Here is a 25,975-nt window from a genome sequence, read left to right as displayed (position 1 = left end):
GCAGAATAAATACTTAAGAATTTCAGTTATTTACCATTTTTTTGGAATAATGCTACATGACCAATGAGTGTCTTTATTCTATTTGGATATCATTTTGAACCAAATAATTTTTTTTGTATTTGCCATTTTGTATTCATTGCAGTCACTACTCTTTTTGATATTCAAACTCTTCCAACTTGGACTAGTTGAAGCCCTTTCAGATAGGTTAATGTATTTTTTGTTTATGTGACATCAATATTTATTATCTTCCAGGTTTTGGGGTAAAACTGGATGTTCTATGCTTATGTATACACATCCTGCTCATGGTCTGGATTCATCATTTCTCCAGGAAACTCTGGACACTAAAGGTTTCCAGTATTTTTATTTCTCTCTTTTAGAAAGTATGTAACTAAGCCTAATTTTTAATATGCTGATATTAAAAATAAATTTTTAATAGTATCAGTCAAAAAAGAGAACAAATTTGCATGTGTCAAAACTGTACAAACCACCACATTCCTACTTTTGTGTCCCTACCTCAGAACTACCTGGCAATTGAATCCACGTTGCTCTGCCAGCAACTTTTACAAATATATCACATGGACACAATGGTCCAACTGCATTCAATTATCACCTGCATGTTCATGATTTGCTTGATAAAAAGGCGAGTACAATACTTAAAACCTTTCAATTATCTTGGTGTCATGTTTTAATCTTTCACTTGAAAACAGCATTTTATTATTGCCCATGCATGCAGAAGCTTATTTTCAGGTCCTTAAGTTTGAGGACAAACTTCACTAAAGATTTAAAAAGTAGAGAACACATAGTTTGTGTAACTCATTAGAAAGCTGACTTCCCACACATTCTCTGGATAGTTCTCCCTTCTACTAAAATAAAAACTTACGTCAATGACAATTCAAATGCTTATTATCCTACTTTATTCATAGTCCCTTACACAACTGATTGGCTATTTTCCTGCTCAGAATTAAGGATTATTGAAGCTTGTGTAACAAGGACTTTGTTCTTCATAATTTATTTCCTGTTACTTGCTTATGCAATGAAGCATTATAATTTGTAGTTTATTACTTCATGGGACTTATAACTTCATTTACTGTACAAAGAAAAGAACAGAGATGAGTCAGGAGTATGAAAAACCCTTCCTAGGTAATGAGAAAGTAAATCAACTTACATTTCTTGCAAATTGATAAGTAGAAAGTTTTTACTAATGAGTCCTATAATTCTGACAATGCAGTGTTTATTTACAGAGTTCCCTGCTAAGAAATATGATCATATAAGGTAATCATTATACACTGAGATTAGGTTCCCAGTAAATAAACTCTAAATTGAATTACTTCCATAAGAATTAATATAAAAAATCTAGTATGCTTTCATATTTCCATGTCTCAATAATCTTAAATCCATTAATACTTTGTGTTAGTTTGCAATCTCCTTAGGAGCTTTCCAGGTACAATCTGAAACTGCCTCCATAGGCAGAGGACAAGGAGACCCCAAAGAAAGACATTGGTCACTCCAGATTGATAGGTGGCAGTTCTGATGAGCAAAGAAATTTACTTATGAAGCTTGTCTTGGGCAGCAGCAAGACAAGTAGATCCCCACATCTACCTGCCAAATCTTAAAAGTTTACAAGAGGCCTTAACTGAGTTCATTCATGCATACCATCCCGATGTTCTCAAAACCACATTTCTATCTCAAAGCATGGAAAGCAGGTAAAACTCAGATTATAGGGATAGAGGAGGAGGTGAGGAGCCTCTGATTGCTGGGGTCCAGCCAGTGGGTCAACCAGTGGTCATGTCCTCTCAGTGACCCCCTTCAATAGTCCATTCTCTTCCACAATGGGACCTGGTCAACAAGTGGTGCCACTAACATGGACGTGGCCCATTTGGTGGCTGTTTGACTATATTGGAGGCAAATACCACACCAACAACACAGACATATGCAGGAGAAAACACAGGCTAAGCCAATAATTCCCAAAAATCAGTGACAATTTTTTCCATCAAGAATCTCATGTTCTGGGCAGCCCGGGTGGCTCAGCAGTTGGTTTAGCACCGCCTTCAGCCCAGAGCCTGATCCTGGAAACCCGGGATTGAGTCCCATGTCAGGCTCCCTGCATGGAGCCTGCTTCTCCCTCTGCCTGTGTCTCTGCCTATTTCTCTGTGTGTGTGTGTCTCTTGTGAATCAATCAATCAATCAATCAATCAATCAATCTTTAAAAAAAAAAAAAACATTGTGCAAAAAAAGAAAAAGAATCTCATGTTCTGAACCACTGATTGTTACTAAGTCCTCAGGCTGGAGGTTGGATCACTCAGGGCATTCACTTGTGTTCTCATGTGATTTAAAAAAGATGCTACATTAGCAGACTTTTCAGATATACACAGGATTCTGTTGGATTCCCAAGCATTCTGTGGTATAGATGATTCCTTGAAAGGCAGTAATCATGCCTAAGTCCATGCTATTTTGGAGGACAACTTTAATCATTGCTTAAGTCCAATTTACATTTTTTTAAATGATTGGTGAGTTTTGTGTTCTAAGAAAACTTTGCTTGTTTTCTTCTAGAGTAGGGGACATGTTTTCTTCTAGAGTAGGGGACATCAAACATTTTCTGTAAAGGTCTAGTTGGTATGTTTTAAGCTTTGTAGGCATTATTATCTTTGTTGAAAATACCTACCTATAACTGTAGCCTAAGTCCTCAATAAACAATATTTAAAGAGTGAGTGTGAGCATGGTTGTGTCCCAATAAAGCTTTATTTGTAAAAACAGACAGAGAGACAAGGGAGGGACAAGATGCCTAGACTCCATTTTCCCAATTCCTTCCCTCTACTTATAACTAAATAGATTGGAAATTATTCACCAAACAATCATAAAAGGACTCTGAAGGTGAAAAAAAGGTGGGCTGGATAGGGAACTCAGGACTTGTAGGATCACCTCACCTGAATACCTTGGTTTTTCTTTTTGATCTCTCTTATGTCCCTGGTTGGGCACTAGAGAGCCTGAAATCCACAGTGCCAACAAGAAGGGACAAAACAAGCAAACATATACATACCTAAGTAAAACCTGCTCCTTTTGGCCAAAGCACTAGTAGAGGAAAGCCCAGTAGGGACTTACCCAAAGGCAGTGGCAAGCCAGATGCCAGTAGAGGTAGGGGTGTGAAGCAACTGATTTCCCACCCACTCCCTGACAGCAGCAGTGGCAGCCAGAGAACCCATCCCCACCCCATACTTGGTAGGCATGTCTCAGGGTTGTCACCCAGTGGCAGAAGATTACCTCCGTTTTCCAATTCTCAGCTCCCCAGGCCTAGCAGATGGGAAGGTGCTTTGTTTGTAAAAGGGCAAAATGAGGAACGGCAAAATGAGGAACACCTTGGTGATGGAACGCTTCTCTAACTTGACTATGACAGCAGATCCACAAACCATAGGTTGATAAAATTGCATAAGATTCAATATACACACATGTAAAATTGGAGAAATCTAACTAAGATCAGGGGATTGTGTCAGTGTGAATATCCTGGTAGTGAGACTGGCTACTGTGAATGACGGCGCAAAGATGAATATCTGTTTACAAGTTTTTGTGTGAATATGTTTTCAATTTTCTTGTATATTTACCTAGGAGAGGAGTTATTGGATGTAAGATAACTCTAAATTTCTGTGCAATTACCAAACTGTTTTCCAAAGCAAATGCGCCATTCTACTTACCCACCAAAAATATATGAAGATTCCAGTGTCCTTACATGGACATGGGTGTGTTCCTTGCCAGCACTTGTTTTTATCCTTCTTCTTGATCATAACCACCCTAATGGAAATCAAGTGTGGTTTTATTTTAGATTTACATTTTCTTTTATTTTTTTTAAGATTTTATTTATTTATTTATCCATGAGAGACATAGAGAGAGAGAGAGAGGCAGAGACACAGGCAGAGGGAGAAGCAGGCTCCTTGCAGGGAGCCTGACATGGGACTCTATCCCGGGTCTCCAGGATCAGGCCCTGGGCTGAAGGTGGTGCTAAACCACTGAGCCACCCAGGCTGCCCAGATTTACATTTTCTTAATGTCTAATGATGTTGAACATTTTTCCATGTGGTTACTAGACATTTGTAAATCTTCTTTAGATAAATATTTATTCAAACACTTTGCTCAATTTTTTATTTCATTTTCTTTTTTTCATTTTATTTGAAGAGTTCTGAATATTATTGTTACATGACACATATGATTTACAAATATTTTCTCCTGTCTACTTTCTTGACAATGTACTTTGAAGTAAACACTTTTTTTTTTTAATTTTTTTTATTTATTTACTATTGTCACACACACACACACACACACACACACAGGGGGGGGGGGCAGAGACACAGGCAGAGGGAGAAGCAGGCTCCATGCACCGGGAGCCCGACATGGGATTCGATCCCGGGTCTCCAGGATCGCGCCCTGAGCCAAAGGCAGGCGCTAAACCGCTGCGCCACCCAGGGATCCCTGAAGTAAACACTTCTTAAATTTTGGTTAAGTTCAATTTATCTATCTTTTTATTTGGTTGCTTGTGATTTGGTATCATGTCTAAGAAATCATTGCCTAATCTAAAGTTACAAAGATTCAGGCTTATGTTTTCTTCTAAGAATTTGTAATTTTAAATGGTCTTACATTTAGATATTTGAACCATTTTTACTTTATTTGGTCTTAATTCCAGACAAATATGGCCTGAACTAGAATTCCAACTGCATTTTTTTTCACAGATGGATATCTATCTGTTGTCCCAGCACCATTTTTTTCCAAAGATTATTCTTTTCCACATTGATGTCTTGAGCCTTATTGAAAATCATTGACCATAAATCTAAAAATTCTTCCTTGACTCTGAATTTTCTTCCACTGTTTTATATATCATTATGCTAGTACCATGCAGTCCTTTTTTTCTCTCTCTCTTTTTAAAAGTTTTTATTTTAATTGCAGTTGGAGAATGGCATAGACTACAGTATTAAACTAGTTTCAGGTGAATGCCATGTAGTTTTGATCACTGCAGTTTGCTATAAGTTTTGAAATCAAGAAGTGTAAGTCTTCTAGCATTGATCTTCTCTTTCAAGACAAATTTGGCTATTCTGGATCCCTTGAATTATCACATGAATTTTGGGATCAGCTTGTCAATTTCTGCAGAAATGTTATCTGGAATTTTGATAGGGATTGCACTGAATATGCAGAGAACCTGGGCAGTGTTACCATTCTACTAATGTCAAGCTTTTCAATGCATGAGTAAGGTATGTTTTAGGTCTTCTTTAATTTTTTTCAGTGGTGTTTTGTAGTTTTCAGTATGTGAATCTTTTACTTTTTTTGTTAAATTTATTCCTAAGTATTTTATTCCTTTTGATGCAATTATGAATGAAATGTTTTCTCAATTTCATTTTCAGATTTTTAATTTTAATATATATATAATTTATTTTTGTAAGTTTATTTTAACTAATTTATTAATTCTATCTTTTTGTGAATTCTTTAGGATACTCTATACATAAAATCATGCCATCAGCAAATAGAGATAATTTTAATTCTTCCTTTCCAATATGGAGATTTTCCATTTCTTTTGCTTGCCTAATTGTTCTGACTAGAATGTTCAGTAAAATGCTAAATAGAAATAATAAAAAGCAACATTGTTTTGTGCCCAAATTTGGGGGAAAGCCTTCTGTTTTCATCCTCATATATGATCATTGCTGTGGGCTTTAAATGGATTATGGTTTTTTTTTTTTTAATTTTTTAAATTTATTTATGATAGTCACACAGAGAGAGAGAGAGAGAGAGAGAGAGAGAGAGAGGCAAAGACACAGGCAGAGGGAGAAGCAGGCTCCGTGCACCGGGAGCCCGACGTGGGATTCGATCCCGGGTCTCCAGGATCGCGCCCTGGGCCAAAGGCAGGCGCTAAACCGCTGCGCCACCCAGGGATCCCCTAAATGGATTATGTTTTATCAAGTTACGGAAGTTCCCTTCTATTCCTAGGTTGTTGAGTTTTCTTTTCTCAGGAAGGTATCTATCTGTGGTATTTCTGAATACTAGATGTAAATTTAAAAGTACTTTAAAATAAAAGGATTAAAAGGAAAAAAAAGATAAATGAAGGCTGAATTGGCCTTTACTGACTCTTGTTCTAGAAGCCTATTGCTTTATTAGTAAGCACTATTACTTAAGCTTCCACTTTTATATCTCTGAGCCACCTCAAATACCTTTTATTTCATAAATTTAATGAGTTGTATGAGGTAAGGTAATCAAGATTAAACAATTGCAGTGTGATTTCTTTGCACCATATACGAAAAAAAAAATTTCCTTCAAAAAAATTTACGTTTCCATTGGAAAATGGACATGAGGAAAATGCAAATTACCACCATCACTGGACATGAGGAAAATGCAAATTACTGCCATCATAAGGTATTGCCACATATTTCCCAGGATAAATATAAAAAATGTGAATGTGGATAAGGGCCATGCTTTATTTGAATGAATGTAAAATTGTACAATGTTACTGAAAAAATGTTTAACAATTTTGACATATTAAATACATTCTAATATACATCCTAGCACTTCCATTCCTAAATACTTGCTCAAGAAAAATGAATCAGCATGTCCACTAAAAGGCCTTACAGGAATTCCCATAATAACCAAAACTGGCAAAAAACTTAAATGCCTTTCAATAGGAAAATGGATAAACAAATTCTAATGTATTCATACAATGGAATATTGTACAGCAATAAAAAAGAACAACTTACTTTTTTGTATGAGTATGATATATATGTGTGGCATAAACATTGTGTGTGGTGTGTATATATATATATACATGACAATATATCTATATACATATATATTTGACATATATAATGACATGGGTGAATCTTAAAAATATTACATTAACTGAAAGAAGTAAGACATAAGTAGTACACAATATATGCCTTTACTTATAAAAAAATTCAAGAAGTAAAAATTGTAAGTGGCTATCATTGAAGAGACTGATATTGACAAACAAAAGATAGAAGAGAATCTTCATTGTTATGAAAATGTGCTGAATCTGGGTGATATTAAGGGCCATGTGCTTATGTACAACATTATCAAGCTTTATTCTTAGTACACTTTCTTCATTTTACTGAATGTAAATTGTGCCCCAACAAAAGATGGCATAAAGAAGCAGAAGTGGCAGGAAAATTATTAAAAGGCTGTCACTGTGACAAAATAACATATTGAAAATATTTGGTTCTTTATTTATTTTCTAGAAAAAGGACATGTCTTATATTGAAATTTGCATAATTAGTGCATTCATTAATTAATTTAACAAATATTTATTTGGCACCTACCTAGATGCCAGGTAAGTAAGTTCTTATTACCAATGCAAGCAAGGAATCATAATTTTGAAAATTTTCCAGTTCTTAAGGATTTTTGTATTAACTCATTCTAATATTGTTGTACAATGTATCCTTTTTCTTATTTTTAATACTTGAGTAAATACTTTCATTAAATTTTCTTGACACATAGTCCTGATTTAAGGACTATAGATCTTGTGGTTTTGAAACCCATCCTATTATTATGTAGTTTTATAAATAACTTCAAATACTTTGTCATTTCTCCTCTTTTTCTTCCAATTGTTCCACTTCTCAACTTTTAGTCAGTATTCCTCTCTTTCTGGTCCAATGTCAGGGATTTTCCCATTTCTATCTCACAATCTTCATGACTCTGTATATTCTTGGACTTCTCATATTTGCTATTTCACAGAAACTAGACACACACACAGAAATGTAAATTACAAAAGCGTAGAAAAATGTAGGGTCACAATTTAAGTTGTTTATAACACTTTTATATTATCAGTAAAATTTTAAAAATAACCCTGCTTAAAAATACAGAATCTATTTAGCAAGAAATGATGGATAGAAGCATCTTTTCCTTTTGGTCTTAAGTACTTTTTCCTTGGTACTTTTTCTTTAAGTACTTCTTTCCGTGTTTTACTTGATTGATCTGTATATAGTTCAGACCATAAGACAGAATATATGATTCATCTCTAGTCTGAAGCCCCATTTGAATGGCACTTTATTTACATTAGCATTCCTAATTACTTAATGACCAATCAGATATGGTTCATTGCTAGTAAGTGTAGAAACATGTTGTCTGAAGGATGTAGTTTAATTAGTATACTCCTAAAAACATGTCCCTCGTGACCATTGGATGTAATCATTATTTTATGTATTTAACTGTGAAATTCATATTTACTCAGCAGGATAGAGAACAGCTTTTTACTTCTCAAAGCTGGTTAATAGAGCATAGTTAGATTTTTAAAGGAGCCTGCAAAACTTAACAAAAGCAGATTAGTTTAAAAAAAAAACAAAACCCTCATCATTCTAATAAAACAAGTATTATTCATAAATACTAATATCATGTCCATAAAACAGGAAAGGAGGAATAAATCTATGAAAAAGCTTATTGTAATTCCACCCTTAGTAACATAGGTTTAGGAGGTTCACAGTCTTTTCCAAACCACTGAGGTTATTTAGATATTTCTACTCTTCATTAATAATTTTGAAAATGCCCTCATTTCAAAGGTAACTGACAATTTGTGTCTTTCCTCCTATTGCTTATTCATTAAACAACAACCAAATTAGATATATTTTGTATCTGGAAAGCGCAATGAACAAAACCTGAACTTAGAGCCTTGGGGGAGATCATTGATTCTCCTTCTAAATAGAGTTTTCCAAACAGTTCGATCATCCATAAATTGTCATTTGACTTGACATATGAGAAGCACCGTATTTCTTAACATGAGGGGTGTCACTTGTAATAATTTACATATACATTCAAGGAGATTAGTTTGCAAGGATTTCAAATAACCAGTAACAGATTACACTGTGAGCATTAACCATCATGTAGTACTCTAGCATGCCTCCATGAGCTCACCATCATTCCCTGTCCATGGTTCTGATTAAACTGTGACTCCTGCAGATGTCTTGGGGCTCCTTCACTTGCTGCATATTTAGAATTTGTCAATAACTCAGCAATTGATCTTGCCATTATCACTCTTATTTTCCGGAAGATGTTTCCTTGCTCAGTTCCTTCATACACTGCTTTGGGAGCATATAGGCAACATCCTCACAGCTGTCTCCCATTTGAGGTACTAATAGCAGCAATAATAATAGTAACTTGATATTGGCAATGTTATTAAGTCAAGCATAATATTAGCAATATTATTTTAGGCCTTATTATGTGCCAAACATCTTCATAATCATTTTACATGCTGCAACTTATTTACTCCTCTGAGCTATCTACTCAATTAGGCATTATTATTCTTCTAGTCTTACAGATGAGGAAATAGAAATACTGAAGGCTTAATACCTCCCTGAACATCATTCACAAATAGTAACCATTTACATCAATATTTAATAAACCCCTTTAGAAGTTATAAATAGAATTTTTGTGATTTTGAGGGATTAAGGTTGCTACTGTTATATTCGATCTTTTTAGTATCAGAAATATCTATGGTAAGAATTTTCAGGAAAAATATTGAAATACCGTTGACTCTTAGACAAAACAGGTTCATAGTGCATCGGTCCACTTATACACAGATTTTTTATAAATACAGCATAGTCTTGTAAATGTATTTTCCCTTCCTTATAATCTTCTTAGTATCATTTTCTTATCTCTAGTTTATTGTGAGAATACCATATAACATACAAAGTAGATATTAATTGTTTATATTATCTGTAAGGCTTTTGGTCAACAGTGGGTCAACAGTCAAAAGTTATATGCAGATTTTTCACTTTGTGAGGTTCAGCAACCCTAATTCCCATGTTTTACAATGGTCAACTATATCTGTAAACCCTTCCTGGAGCCCTTCTTCCACAAATAAACAAGTTCATTTTTAACTTTCTCTTTTTATCTCCATGACTTGAGGTTCATTGGTGGTTGGGTGGCAACTGTCTTTCCTGACAGGCTTTTTCTAAGTAAATGTCATGAAGGAGCCATTAGCTGGGGTTTAGATGTCATAAAGCCAAGTATCTGAGAGCCTTCTTCATTTTCTGAACTCTTGCTTTGATTATAGTTATTAATATATCTATTTCTTGCTGAAGATTTCCTAATTTCTTTTTTCAAGTCACACACAGATACAAAATAAAAGACTGGTATTTCCATAGATTTCAGAAAGTATTTTCTGCATTAAAACTATCAACTTCCTCTGATGATGAGCAAAGGCAGCTAAAGGTACTTTCAAATGTACTTTAAAACAGCTCTTTTAGGGCATCTAGGTGGTTCCGTCGATTGAGCTTTCAACTCTTGGTTTGGGCTCAGGTTATGATCTCAGGGTCATGGGATCTAGCCCTTTGTCGGGCTCCTCACTCAGTGGGAAGTCTGCTTTAGATTCTCTGTCTTCATCTCCCTCTGCCCCTCCCCCTGTTTGTATTCTCCTTCTCTCAAAACAAACAAAGAAACAAACAAACAAAAAAACACAGTTCTCTAAAACACTTGCCCCGATTTGGAGTCATACACACTTGGACTCAATTTTTAGCCACAGTAACTACTATAGGCTAGATTTGGGGCAACATGTTAAACTGTACTGGGTCTTGTTTTTTTCTTTGTGTTCTTGTCTTATCATTTTCTGTTGTAAAAAAAGTGATTAATAACACTTTATGTAAGGATTAAATAAGATTATGTATATAAAGTAAATAAAGTTTTTAGCATTGAGTAGGTGCTCACAAATTGACAGCTACCATAAATGACACCTGGCATAGTAATCTGAGTGAAAAAAGAGAAGAAGAAAAGTTCTGTCATCATTTCAATGGAATTAAACCAACCAATAACTGCAAGAGAAATCCAAGTCAAAAGATATTTAAACATCACATTGACTAAACACCTGTTCTGACTGGCAACAAAAGTAACTCATATGGAGAAATAACAGAATCAGTCTCTTCCACAAAGTTATCCTCAGAATTATACATTCTCTTAGCATGCTTAGGCTTCAGGCCTGTCTGATATCTATTCCTGACAGCACACACGCGCACACACACACACACACACACAAACACAAACACAAGCACACACACAATTTTCTAATTAGACTTATGCTGACGTATTCCTGTTGAATCCTCATATGCCTTTTACTTATAAATTTTTCCAGTGTTAGAGCCTAAATCACCTAGAGGATGTATTTTTAAATGTAGAGTCCTAGGTCACACCATGAAAATTCCAATTTGGTCAGTCTAGGGTGAGCCTCAGGACTCTACATTTTAACGAGCTCTTCTGGTGTTTCTAATTCAGTAGGAGTCCAGACACACTTTGAGGGAACAGGCCCTAGAGTGCCAGGACTTTGTTTGAATTTATCACATGAGACACTTAGGAGAACACACAGAATTACTTCAAACCTGCAATAAGTAGACAACTTAATCTAGTTTCAATATCTTCATTATGTGGAGAAGGACTACAAGGCCCAAGGAGATGCAGTGATACAATCATTAAAATAATAGCTAATATTTGTAGTGTGTAATCAAACACCATGATAAGTACCCTGCCCTCTTTATCTTATTAACTCTTTAATAATCTTATTATTCTCCGGATTGTATAGATGACAGAGCCAAAAGTGAAAGAGTACACACACACACACACACACACACACACACACACACACAGACTATATGATATATCATTTGTTCCGTGTCACAAAACTAATGAGTTGGGACTCAAAACACTGAACATCAGACTCCATAGTAAAAAAGCAACAACAACAGCAACAATAACAAACATTTACCAAGTGCTTATTATGTACCAGATACTTTTCAAAATACGTACATTAGTTATTTACTTGTCACGGCAAAGGTGGGGATATTATCATCCCCATTTTGTGGAAACAGAAATTGAGGCTAAGAGAGAATAAGTAACTTGCTCCAAATCATACAGGACGGGGGAGCTGAGATACGGACTCCTGGGTTTGACCTCAAAGCCTGTGCTCTTAGCTCTTACAACAAGGAATTTGAAGTTACCTGGCTCTCACACCAACCTTCTCTTCATTGCCATAGATTACTGAACATAAAGAGTAGCTCCCTACCAGGACCCACCAAGAAATGCATTATATCATTGTTATATGAACATGTACACATATGTATCATTTAATATTCCTAATTGCATGCAACAGAAACTGGTTGGAACAAACTGAAGCTGAATAGTAGTTTACTGGCTATAGAGAAAAAGACACGATAAACACCTACTAATATACTAGACCGGAAAGGCAAGAGGAGCCTCCTCAGTCAAGGACATGCAGCAGGAATAGCCTGCTTCTGATGCTGCCACTGGTCACATATCTTTTGCTGCAGAATATATCCAAGCCACTGGATGTTGCCACAGTAAATGAATGCTAAACCCAAGATTTATTTCTAAGCACAAATACATACATGGCCAAGGATCAGTTGACTGACTGCATTTACCTTCCAAGGTGTGGGGAATATTGCTGGCCCTACCTCCCAACATGGAATATTCTTCCAATCAGAATGGTGACTGGATTCTGGGCAGCCAAAGAGAATAAACTTCCAGCAGCAATATACATAAACAAATGTCCAGTTAGAAATATCCAATATGGTGCTCTCTGACATAAAGTGACATAATCAAAGAATCCCTTTCAGGTTAACAGAAAAGCATTAATCCCATTTTGAATGAAATAGAATGAAATTCAATAGCAACATGATGTTAATAAAAATTTAAAAGTTGAGACAATTGCCAGTCATAACAAAAGATAACTTAAATTGCAATATTGAGCCAAGAGTCAAAATTTAGATGATTTGACATTGTATTTGTGGATTTAGATTAAATGTGTAAGTAGGTCACTATAGTTAAAGCAATAATTTAAACTTTTTCGAAGCTTTGTATGGAAGAAGACAGATAGAAAAGTATTGTGCTGAACCCAGACTATTCTGGTCTTTTTGATGCCTCACATGGGGTCTTAAGAATGAATAACCAAGATATTAGAAAATATTCTGATGTTGAATTATTGTTTGATTTTCTTTTGAGGGACAAAGGAACAGAGCATAGCTCTGTAGGTGAGAGCAGAGTTTTCCTTGAAGCAAATCAAATTTCCCTTGTCAGTCATTCTAGGAGGCCATAGGGAGGAGGGCTCTTGACTTCAGGGAGGGAAGATCTTTTATCTGTTAGGCTTGGGGTAATTGGCCCAGAAACCATAGGATAGAGTCATCCATACTTATTTTTGAACAGCTTTATTGCAGTATAACTGATGTGAAATTAATTAGATCTATTTAAAGTGTACAGTTTGATGAGTTTTGACATAGGTATGCACTTACAAAAACATCATTACAATCAGGATAATGAACATACCCCTCATTTTTACAAATTTCCTTGTGACCTTTGTAATCTATCCTTCTGTCCCATCACCTATCCCTGGGCCCAGGCAACCACTCATGTGCTTTCTGTCCACTTGCAGTACATTTTTGTTCATTTTATACAAATTGAATTGAACAATACATCTGGCTTCTTTCTCTTAGCAACAATTATGAGATTCAGCTGTTTTCATGTGTGTCTCAATTAAACATATTTAATTCCTTTTTATTGCTGAGGAATATTCCATTTTATGGATATACCACAATTTGTTTTTCCATTTATCTGGTTATGGATGTTTTGATAGTTTCCATTTTTGGGCTGTTATGAGTAAAGCTGCTCTGAATATTTCTGTACAATATTTTGTGTGGACATACGCTTTTATCAGAAGCAGTGTAGCTGTTGCATATGGAAGGTTTAAGTTAACCATTTTAGGAAACAATGAAACTATTTTCCAAAGTGGCTGTACCACATAGGAAGCTTTCCACATCCTTTCCCACATTTGGTAAGGCCAGCCTATGGTACATTTGTCATAACTAAGGAATCTGTAACAGCACATTGTTACTCACTAACCAATTTCTTTAGAGTTTGCTTGTTTGTTTGTTCTTAATGTTGTTTTCTTTCTTTCAAGATCCCATTAATGGTACCACATTATGCTTAGGCATCCTGTCTCATTGGTTTCCTCTGGTCTAAGACAGCTTCTCAGAGAATTGGTCATGATTTGATAGAATGACCCTTAGTTTGGATTTGTCTGATGTGTTTTTTATGGTCCACCTAGGTTATGGGTTTGGGGAAGGAAGAGCACAGAGATCAAGTGCCATTCTCAACCCATCATATTAAAAGTGCATATTATCAGCCTGACATATCCTGGTGATATAAACTTTAATCTGGATCCAACAAACCTAGATGAGGTAGTATTTGCTAGGTTTATCTACTGTGAAGTCCTGTCCTTCCCTTCTATACCATACTCTAAGCTCAGCACACAGTCCAGACAAGACACTAAATGCAAAACACAAGGGCTTGAGAGTTATGCTCCACCTCCTTAAGGGGGAAATATCTATGTAAATTATTTGCACAGAAATTAGTCTTTCTCTTCATTCTTTTGGACATGGCTCATCTCTTTTACTTGTTCGATTTTTAGTCATTTCATTAAATTCTGGAACTCTGCTATTCAGAGAGACCTTTAGAGTGCCCTTGGTCTCTCCCTTTCCGCACTGTAGCCTATAAATTCTCACCAGTCTAGGGCAACTGTAGGGCTTATTTTATTACTTCACCTTTCTCTCAAGGACCACTGCCCTAACCTGTCTGGTGTCCAATGTGTGCAAATATTTGTTTCAATCTAATGTTCAAAGAGAGAGTGTTAGGTGAATCCCTGCTATATGCCATAGTCAGAAGGGTAAGTCTCTAGAACCACCTATGAAAGAATGAGCTTCCATTTCCTGTGTTCAGACAGCTGTCAAGAAAGGCAGGAGGAATTCTGAAATGAGAGCCTATGGGAAACCTGAAACTGGGTTATTAGTATTTGGGTAGATTTACCTCTATTACATTTGGAGATTTATGAAGATCTTTATAAGTTAAAACCAAGGATCTACAAACTCTGTTGAGGGGAAAAGAACCATCCCACTGAAACATCCCAAGAAAGTGCTATCCCTAATCCTGAGGCAAGATTCCACAGTGGTGACGATTGGGAACAGTTTAGTCCACTGGAAGAAGTAAGCACAAAGTGTCTGCAATAGCAAAGCTAAAGGACTGTGTTAGTATAACCTTCACGTCACGTTAGTATAATCTTCACATCCATAGAACTGAACAACCACTCAATGAACAGAACTGGAGTGAAGTTTCCAACAAGAAAAAGGTTGTCATCATCAAGTGCCACCTTCAAATTGTCCGATTCCAGGCTTCTTGGGAAACTTTATCAATGTGAAACAATTGTTTTCAAAAGGCAATTCCTTCAAGAGAAGGGGAAGGAAATATGAATGATCCAATCATCCTTGCTTCAGCATTGGTATTACATTAATGCATTAAAGTAGGTGTTGATAAAATGTTTGATAAATATCCTCTTTTAATTAGAAAGGCAACCAGGAGGACATTGAAAGATGTTGAAGAAATATCAAATATTTGAATAAAGGGAAATAGGCATTAATATAAACAAATTAATTCTTTATATGTCCTTTAAGAAATCAGTGGATATTGTCTAAAATGCATAATGAAATTATGATAACATGTGCCAATAGGAATAATAAACACAACTACAAAGATAAATAAAATCAGAAGCCAACAGAGAATCATCTGTGTCCTTTGTGACTAGAGTAGAGCTCCTACAAGGCCATACCAAATTTTTTTCCTATAATCTTACCAGGTGATCTTGTTGCTTAAAAAAGAAAGAAAGAAAGAAAGAAAGAAAGAAAGAAAGAAAGAAAGAAAGAAAGAAAAAGAAGAAGAAAGAAAGAAGAAAGAAAGAAAGAAAGAAAGAAAGAAAGAAAGAAAGAAAGAAAGAAAGAAAAAAGAAAGAAAGAAAAAGAAAGAAAGAAAGAAAGAAAGAAAGAAAGAAAGAAAGAAAGAAAGAAAGAAAGAAAGAAAGAAAGAAAGAAACTGGTGCATTAAGGACTGCATCTTAATGATTTTTTAAAAGATTTTATTTATTTATTCATGAGAGATACACAGAGAGAGGTAGAGACACCGGCAGAGGGAGAAGCACGTTACCTGTGGGGAGCCTAATGTGGGACTCGATCCCATGACCCCTGAGCTCAGGATCACACCCTGAGCTAAAGACAGATGCTCAACCACTAAGTCACCCAGGTATTTCTATTTATGATGATCTTTATGTGGAATATTCCATGCTTCAATATTTGCCTTAATGACCAAAATACATAGAAATTTTTTTTTTCATAGAAAGAAAATTTTTAAAATTTTACTTAAAACTATCTTTGGATCTATAAAATCTTTGTGCTGAATTTGAAATTATTACCAAAAAAATATGTAAATAGAAACTGAGAATCCTAATTTCAATGTTTAAGAGACATTGAGGGAGCACAGCAGATTCATAATCTATTCTATCCATATTCTTATTTCTTGGTGACCTTGCAAGCAGGCAAATTCCCAGAGCCACTGTGGCATCTTGTACATATTTTAAATTCAAACCACCTGTTCAAAAGGAACCAAACAATTCATTGGGCAGCCAAATAAGGATAGAATACTTAAAACTGATTTGAGGAAAGCAAGGTTATGAAGAACAATGTCACCAAAAGAGGGATCCCTGGGTGGCGCAGCGGTTTGGCGCCTGCCTTTGGCTCAGGGCGCGATCCTGGAGACCCGGAATCGAATCCCACATCGGGCTCCTGGCGCATGGAGCCTGCTTCTCCCTCTGCCTGTGTCTCTGCCTCTCTCTCTCTCTCTCTCTGTGACTATCATAAATAAATAAATAAATAAACAATGTCACCAAAAGAAAAAGCCACAGAATCTGGTTTAAATCCAGGGACCAAAGGAAAGTAGTTCCTAATGAACAGGAAAATAACAAAGAAAAATAGCAAAGACAAAGCAGGGTAAAGGCATAAACATTAATACTTCATGTAAATGCACAGTTGCTAAAATTTTGTGTCCCCAAAGGAAAGTTTAATGAGTTATAAGTTCAGTGATATAGCTTGGTATCATATTATGTAGACTATCCCTGAATAGAATACATTTATCTAGCATAGATACGTTATCACAAATTTTGGATTTGCTGGCTCATATAATTCAAAAGAAATATCAATTATAAAAATGAGGCCAAATTTATGGGGTGCCTGGGTGGCTCAGTCTGTTAAGCCTCCGACTCTTAGTTTTGGCTCAGGTCATGGTCTAAGGGTTGTGGGATTCAGCTCCAAGTCCAGCTTTGCACTCAGTGTGGAGTCTGTTCGAGGTTCTTTCCTCCATCCTCCCCTGCCACCTCTGCTCTCCTCCCCCTGTTGTCTGTCTCTCTTTCTCTCTCAAAAAAAAAAAAAAAAAAAAAAAAAAATCTTAAAATAAAAGAACAAATTTCAATGAATTTAGCAAATACAAGTGAATGTAATAGCAGGAGGAGTCTGGATATTAAAGAAAAAGAATTGAAAAAAAGGCAAGAGAGAAAGATAAAATTGGTGTAAAATAATACTCTTGCTTTTATGTGGGATATTTAATTGGTAGAAATCAAACTGCCCATGATAAGAGCAAGTAATTTGGATAATACAAAATAAAAATAGAGGAACAAAGATACTGAAATCTCAGGTGTGATCAACGGAAAAAGAAAAATGTTAGACAAGCAAAATAGAGATATAATGGAAATATAATTGAAAATTTGATATTATAGCATGCATGAAAATGAAAAAAATATGCATTGATTTCAAAACTGTTAGAAAAATCAATCCAGTCACCAAAGGAGGAGAGAATAAAAGGACACAGATAAATAAGTGAAAAAATTAAATAAGACAAGTGCATATTTGGAATAGACTCACTGGGTGAGCACCATTATTTTCTTTATTTAAATGGAAGATAATTTACATTTCTTATCTATCTGTCATCAGTCATCTATTTCACTGGAAATACAACATCTACTTGATATATTGGGATCCCCTTTTATATTTATTGAAATATATCCTATGCTAAAAAAATAGGAAGCTGTGTTTATTCAATGTGATATAAAACAATACATATCCACAATTTTCAAGTTGAAGAAACCAAGTATCAATTGATGAAATTAGAAAAATATTTGCTTAGTCTATAAATAATGACACAGTGAATATCAGGTGCAGTAGAGAAACATTGGTATAAAATATAATTATCTGAGTGTTGACATAATTTACCTGAATTTGTTGTCTAGTGTCTCCTGGCATGCTAAAAGCATTTAGGAACAGAGAATATAAAGCAAGCAAAATTACATTTTACATTGACAAATAAATGAATAAAACAAACCAATATTAGGAAGACCTTTGACTCTTGTGTTACTTTGTGGGGAGGGGGGAAAGGTCCCTGTAAGTGTAATCTGATTTTTCAAAAGAAATAACATTATGAATGAAGATTACCTTGATTACGGGCACCATGCCCAGCTTTATTTAACCCTAGGCACATTATAAAATGTATGAAAAAATTTTAGACTCCTGGCTCTAATTGAACCAAAAATATGTTTTAGACTAAATTTTGAAAGTAACTAACATCATAAAATAGAATAGTATTAACTTAACAGTGGGAGATCACAGAGTAAAATTTCATTTATTGCTCTGTAGTTTTAAATGCAGATGGGCCCTTTGGAACCCATGATTTGCAAGAATTAAATGATTCCTGCAAAGGGTTCTGGATGGGCCATGATAGAGGATATGAAGTAGGAGCAAGAGACACCCATGGGTGAAGAGCATCACTAGGGAGTTGTCCCAGGAGGTGCTGGGCAGTCTGCCTGAATGTCACTCACAGCCGAGCTGAGGGGTGTGGGACTGAGGTAGTAGAGCCATCAGGAAGCCACTGGCCAAAGTCGTGGGTTTTCATCTGTATAAACATCATTGAGATAAGCAGACAGAGGAATAAAATAACTGATTTTTAATGAGCTCAAACTATGAGGCAGAGATTACGAAAAATGCAACACATATTGCATCACTTATTTTTTTGTGTGTTGGACAATGATATCCTCATCTCTTTACAGATGTAAAGCCCTAATCTAGAGGATGGAAATAACTTGCCTAAAGACATAGCCCCGGTATGCCTAAGAGTCCAGATCCAAACTAGAGCTGGAGTTCTTTAATGCAGCACTCAACAGATTTATTTGTGTGGATGAAACATTATTTTATGCATCAGGAGAGACAATTTTTTCCTGAAGATTTTACCTTTGTTCATGTGCTTTTCTTTGTGAAGAATGTCCTTTGTGTGTGGATTCATCTGAGACATTCCTGTGAACCCCAAAACATGTGCAGTTGTTATCTCTTTCTCAGTTTTTCCTATTTTACTGTGAAATTTCTTCCCGCCTTGTCTTCTCGGTATTGTTGTAAATGCACTCAAACATAACACTCACCATTTTTACATAATCTTTTCCTTTCAATCTCCCCTTGCCAAATTCTGAGTTTCTAGAAGAGATGATTTCTGGTTTTGTTTTTTAAGTTTATTTATCTCTTAGAGAGAGAGAGAGGGAGAGAGGCATGTGCACACAAACAGGGGAGGGGCAGAGGGAGAGGGAAGGAGAATCCTCAAGCAGGCTCCTTGCTCACCATGGAGCCTGACAAGGGGCTCAATCTGACCTCAAGATCCTGAGATCATGGCCTGGGCATGGGTGAATCATTAACTGAGCCACCCAGGCACCCCTAGAAGAAATGATTTCTGGCACACTCATGCCATGTCCGCTCCTAACAATGATTAGCAGAGAGAAACCACCAAATACATAATTTTTATTGATTGAATAAATAATTATTGGGGAAATTGGTAGAACACATAAATAATGTAGTGAAGTGTGGGCATGTTTTTTTTTTTTGGTGTTTTGTTTTTTTCTTTTGTTTTGTTCTTTTTTTTTTTTTTCTCACAATGCTGTAAAATGATGCTGGTTCTATTTGCTGTCAGAATCACCAAGTGAAGGGAACTTGTGGCCCTAGAATTTAGAATCAAGGGAATGATAGAATTGAGGCAATCTTAATGTGCTTGTGTGTGTGTTTCATTCTTTTTTTTCTTCCTCCTGAGATGAGAGCAGGGTAATTACACAGGGCTTAGTGCTAAGAATATTTAAAAAGTTTAAAAGTTTGGCAGAATGGGAAGATTATTTTAAAATTCTCACCAACTTCCCAGTTGTGCGCCTGTTTTAGTCTAACTAGCTTTCACCCATACAGTCAAAATTACATAAAACAGAGCTGTTGAAGATGTGCTCTAACAATTTTTTTGCAATTTCTGAGCTATCTAAATGCTTCTTTCCAAAACACTTGTACTATTTTCTTGTTGATTCAGCACCGGATTGAAGTGTTTTTTTTTTTTTTTTTTCTTTTTTTTTCCTACCATCAACTTAAAAGCCTACTTTTTAATTGAGATTTATTTCTCATGCAACTGCGAAGATTTTTTTTTTCATAGTGTGAAGGTCTTAACTTGACTTTCAATTCATTTACTTTAAAACCTTGAAATGTCTTCCATTTACATACCTATCTCTCTCAGTGATGAACTCTATAGATGACATTCACAAACTGTCAATTCCCTTTATCTTTGTTCTGTAGTAGAACAGCGATTCTAAGGAAAGAGTAGGTACAAATTGCTGCTGAAGGCTTTATCAATGAGGATCATTGTGTACAGCTGGTTAATTGTATTAGCGATGTAACCGTATGTCACTACTTCTGTAGATTTGCACAACAGTTGAGTTTCCAGTGATAATGCAGGGGAGCCTTACATTTGCAAGTTTGTTCTCTCAACTCCTTTGGAATTGGCTTTGTGGATTTGGACAACTGTTGCCCATCCATATTATCTCCTTCTGCTTTATGCATTGCCCTCCCCTTTCTTCTGAAAGAAATAATTTAGCTTGGTACATCGCAAAAAATAAGGACTGCATTTCCCAACTTCTTTTGTAAATAGGTGTGGAGAAGTTGAGGGCTTCTGTCAGAAATACCTTGAGATGGCTCCTAAGAATCTTTAAAGAGAATGTCTGTGTCTGCCTTTTGCTCTTTTCTGGATCTTTTCTTTCATGTTGTTTGGAATGTGGATACCTGCCAAACTGGAACGTGAAGCTAACTCCAGAAAGGGTGGTGTAACAAGGGCAGCTGGAGGGGATCTCAGATGCTGGTGGATAAGCAACTACCTCCAAGCACTTGCATGGGGAAAACATGAATGGTTTTGGTTCACCTGCTTTGGGTTTTCTCTCAGAAACCCATTTGTAGCTCATAAGGTACCAGTTTCTTGCTTACTCTCAGCCCTCTTCCAATGAAAGTCATGCATGTCACAGCCGTAAAAGAACATAAATGAGCCCATCGTCTTGCCCGCATAGTACAGCTCCCCTTAAAACATGATAACTGGGGGATCCCTGGGTGGCACAGCGGTTTAGCGCCTGCCTTTGGCCCAGGGCCCGATCCTGGAGACCCGGGATCGAATCCCACGTCGGGCTCCCAGTGCGTGGAGCCTGCTTCTCCCTCTGCCTGTGTCTCTGCCTCTCTCTCTCTCTCTCTCTCTGTGACTATCATAAATAAATTTAAAAAAAAAAAAAAAAAAAAAAAAAACATGATAACTGAGGTACCAATAATTCAAATACCAACGCAGCTGTTTGTTGGCCTTTTTTTTTTTTTTCAAGATTTTGAATTTCATGACTGTGATTAGGCAAGAGTGGCCATCAATTGAAATCCATTTAGCAGGGGTATAAATGGACCTCAGGGGCAGGAGGGTGCACATGCCTACCTAGCCCATGGTCTGAAACAGGGAGTGTGCCTCCGGGTCGTTCTCAGTTCTCCTGCAGCCCTGTGAGAGGCTATTCAGCATTGCCCCCTCTGCTTCTGTTCTGTGAAATGTTCTCATTTTTGAGGCAAGCTAGTCTTTCACTATTTCTCCTCTTCCTCTCTCCCTCCTCCTCCTCCCTCCTACCCCCTTTTTTCCTCCCCCTTCTTTTAATATATTGTCCCTTTGTGTTTCATAGGAGTTTTTCAAACTATGCATTCTTGGTGCTTTCTTGAACCAGAAATGGTTCTATCACTTTTTTAGTTTTGGGATTGTTAGCAACTTGCTCTATATGCCTGAGCCTATTACTTGACTTGTACTATAAATAGACCTCAAAGGGTTTTTGGAAGCTCAAAAGGGGATTTACAAATAGTAGCTAATCTCCTTCAGGTATCTGATCTGCTCAAATGACAACTCGGCAACCTTCCCCAAACACCTTATTTATGATATATCCCTCTGCTCCACTGGGTTTCATTTGACTCCATAGCGTCTCATTGGCATATTTCAGTGGTATATGCATTTTTAGTCTTACTGACTTATCTCCAGTACCTAGTGTCTGGCACATAGTAGACACTAAATAAACATTGATTGATGGAACAAAGAATAGAATGCATAAATTAAATATTTACATTCTGCATTTTTCTATTTTGTCTATTACAAGTAATACTAATGTTAATATTTTTATACCTGTGCCTTTGACTATGAGTATGATGTTACCTTAGGATAGACTTATAAAGATTTATAAATTCTCTTCTGTAGCTACATGCTGCCAGCTGATACTACTTCTTTTCAACCTAAAAATATCTTTACTATTTCTTTATTGAAGTTCTACTGTAGGTAAATTCTATCAAGTTCTACTTCTTTGAGAAATATTATTATCTCTTCTTCTTATTTTTAAGGACTTTATCTATTTGAGAGAGAGACAGAGAGACAGGGAGAGAGAGAGAGAGAGAGAGAGAGAGAGCATAGGCAGGGGCATAAGGAGAGGGAGAAGCAGGTGGGGGCCAGATGCAGGGGCTCTATCTCAGGACCCTGGGATCATGACCTTAGCTGAAGGCAGATGCTTAACTAACTGAGCCACCCAGGCACCTGTTTTTCTTTAATGACTATTTTTCATAGGTACAGGATTCTGGGTTGACATTTTCTCCCCTGCACCCCTTTTGAGCTTGGTAAACATATGTTTCATTGTTTTGTCGCCTCCATTGTTTTTGTTGTGAGTTCAAACATTATTTTTATTGTTCTCATGTAAGTAATGCATCTTTTTTCCTCTGCTTTCAAATAATACATTTAATTTTTAAGAAGTTTTTAATTTTTTTTCTTAGAAATCATGAAGTTATTTAAGTGAACTCTTTTAAAAAAATTTGATAAAAAAAATTAGTCCAAAATCTCCTCCCTGTTTTTTGGCCCCACCTTCATTTCTCTTCTTTTTGGGACTTCAGTTTTCTTCACCTTTTCCAATTTGTGTTCTCTTTACTATTCATCCCAGGTATTCTGCTGCTCTACCTTCAACTTCACTTACTTGTTTTTCTTCAAAGCTCTTTACAATTTCCCATCAGACCAAGCTTTTTCACGATATTTTGTTTTTCAGTTTTATATTTCCCTTTGGTGCTTTTTGATATTTTCAGTTCCTATACTAATCCTTCTAACTGGTCCATTATTAAAACCATATTCTCATATAAACAGTTTCATATAAATATTTGTTTCTTTAAATTTCTGTCTCTGGGACATCTTTGCATCACTTTTTTTTTTTTTAATTTATTTATGATAGTCACACACAGAGAGAGAGAGAGAGAGGCAGAGACATAGGCAGAGGGAGAAGCAGGCTCCATGCACTGGGCCCCGACATGGGATTCGATCCCGGGTCTCCAGGATCGTGCCCTGGGCCAAAGGCAGGTGCCAAACCGCTGCGCCACCCAGGGATCCCTGCATCAGTTTTTGTTGGCTGCATATTTGTCAATTATGGCTAATATTTGTTTTCTTTTTCTTTGTCATGTATATGCTTTAGTATTGGACATTTGGGATTACATATTGCAGAGTGATTGTGGAGATACTATAGAGAACATAAATGCTATCTTTTTTTTTTTAAGATTTTATTTATTTGAGAGAGAGAGAAAGAGAGAGAGTGTGCACGAGTGGAGGGAGGAGCAGGGGGAGAGGGAAAAGCTGACTCCACCCTGAGCAGGGAGGGAGTCGCGCATGGGGCTTGTTCCCAGGACTCTGGAATCATGACCTGAGCCCCAGGTGATTGCTTCATTGACGGAGGCATCCAGGCACCCCTAGGTGGTATATTTTGTGAAGAATTTCAATTCTTGTTCTAATAAGCAAGAATTAGTTCATCACCTTGAACTCCCCCCAACCTCCATTGTTATAGAAGGTATAATGAAAGACTGATACATTTACCAGTCCATTTAAAGTAGGAGGCATAAACTCCACACTCTCATAGGTAGACATCATCTGAAATCTATACTCTGTTCTTTTGATCTTCCAGTTGTTTCTCTTTTCTAACCCTTTTAGAATCCTCTCCTCCCACACATACAGATCACAGATCACCTAAGGAATTGTGGAGAGGGGATTTAAAGAAGATTTTGAGTCCTCCACAAACATTATGCTGTGAATTACCTATTTTCTGCCTTCTTAACAATTTTTCACAGTTCTGGTAAATCCCACACTCTGACACCTTAAGCTGAAAAGGCCTCTGATTTCTATTAGAGTTCCAACTGACCTGCACCATGAATACCAAGAGCCTTGATGGAAAAGCTGTAGAAATGTGGATCATACCCAACTTACTTTTTTCTTCTTTTAATGGTTGAATTCCCTTCAATTTTGTTATTTTTTTCCTTTTCTTTCATTTCTTCAAATAGTAAGTTTTTGTAATTTGTCTGAAGTTTATAATTGACATCTGTTCCCAGATGCTGTGAACAATATTGTTTATTGTAGCATCTGGTACATAATAATAACTAACTAAATGGTGGTGCCTCTCTTAAGAAAATATAATTATAATGCTATTTAATTAGTAATTGAGAAGATAATTTCCATGATGATAATAATTATGCAAAAGAGGCCTCTAGTCCAACACAGACTACTTTTTCATGACTTAAACTGGAATGCTTGCTTTGCTTTTTGGCAAATTAATGAGAATATCACAGGTAAAAATATTGTATTTTATACTCTACTTAAATAAAACATTTTATAGGGATTGTGTACTCATTTTTAGGAGGCATCTTACTTTTAGGATAAAATAGATTAAATCATACATAAATACATGACATTTTTCCTGAAATTTTACCTAATAATTTCTAGTTACTTCAAATATGGTTAATTCTGTGAAGAGATGATCTGTCTAGAAACTATTCCTCTGATTATGTTGAAAATAAAGGCAAAATTTTAATAATAATGTGAACAAGCTATAATAGTGAATTTCTCAGCATCATCTTTTCTTCCCTTTTTTGTCTTCCACAGATATTTTAGCAGTAATGGTCTCTACAGCAAATTGATTGGCATGTCAACGAGGCCTAGCAATGGGATAAAGGCAAGTATGCAGTGTTTTCTATTTTTTCTTTTCTTCTTCTATCTCTAAATGCAGATGGAATTACTGGAGCATAATCTTGACTGTGAGAGCACATTTTTAGTATTATGGCGTAGAAAGCTAAAAGGATCCCATGAACATGAGGACTTCATCACTAGAGCCACCATACTAACTCTGCATGACCTACTTCTGAATTTTACCATAAGAAAGACATAGATTCCTATTTTGTTTAAGCCACTATTATTTTTTTGTCTCTTTTGTTAGGAGTTATATCCAATCCTGACTGAAGCACATTTACCCCCCAAAAGTATGCCTGGAACAACTTTGTCTCTTCCCTGGCATTCTCTGCTCTTACCTGCAAGGTATTTTAGAATCAGAGTGTTCCTCCAACACAGTTGCATTATATTACTATATTGGGGTATTATGAAATTCCAACGCAAGAGGCAGTAATATCAGTTTTGACAAACAACTGAACCATAAGATAGGTTCGATGAATGTAACCAATTTTGCTAATGCTGAGCACACTTAAAACTGTATCCTTAGAATATTTGTCTTCCTCATTAGTTCACCCAACAAATAGTATTGTGCATTGTAGCATCAGATACAGTAATAGCTCAATAACTGGTAGTACATCTATTATAAATATAATCATTGCATTTATTTAGTTAGTATTCAAGATGGTAATCTCAATGGTGATAATCAACATGGAACAGGGATAGGTCAGCGTTTGAGGAAGAAACCTCACAGCTGAATATTC

General features: G+C 36.1%; 1 long non-coding RNA gene across 1 annotated transcript; it reads left to right on the top strand.

Moving 5' to 3' along the window:
* Positions 1 to 252: 252 nt before the first annotated feature.
* Positions 253 to 25,580, top strand: LOC144323050 (uncharacterized). The gene is made up of 3 exons (XR_013388597.1): positions 253 to 347; positions 25,152 to 25,225; positions 25,483 to 25,580. It is a non-coding gene; the product is annotated as an uncharacterized LOC144323050 (long non-coding RNA).
* The last annotated feature ends 395 nt before the right edge of the window (positions 25,581 to 25,975 follow it).

Source organism: Canis aureus, chromosome 11, assembly GCF_053574225.1.
Source record: "Canis aureus isolate CA01 chromosome 11, VMU_Caureus_v.1.0, whole genome shotgun sequence".
NCBI classification, from domain to species: Eukaryota; Metazoa; Chordata; class Mammalia; order Carnivora; family Canidae; genus Canis; species Canis aureus.
Note: the sequence above shows the minus strand (reverse complement) of the source record. Positions and strands in the feature narration are given on the sequence as shown.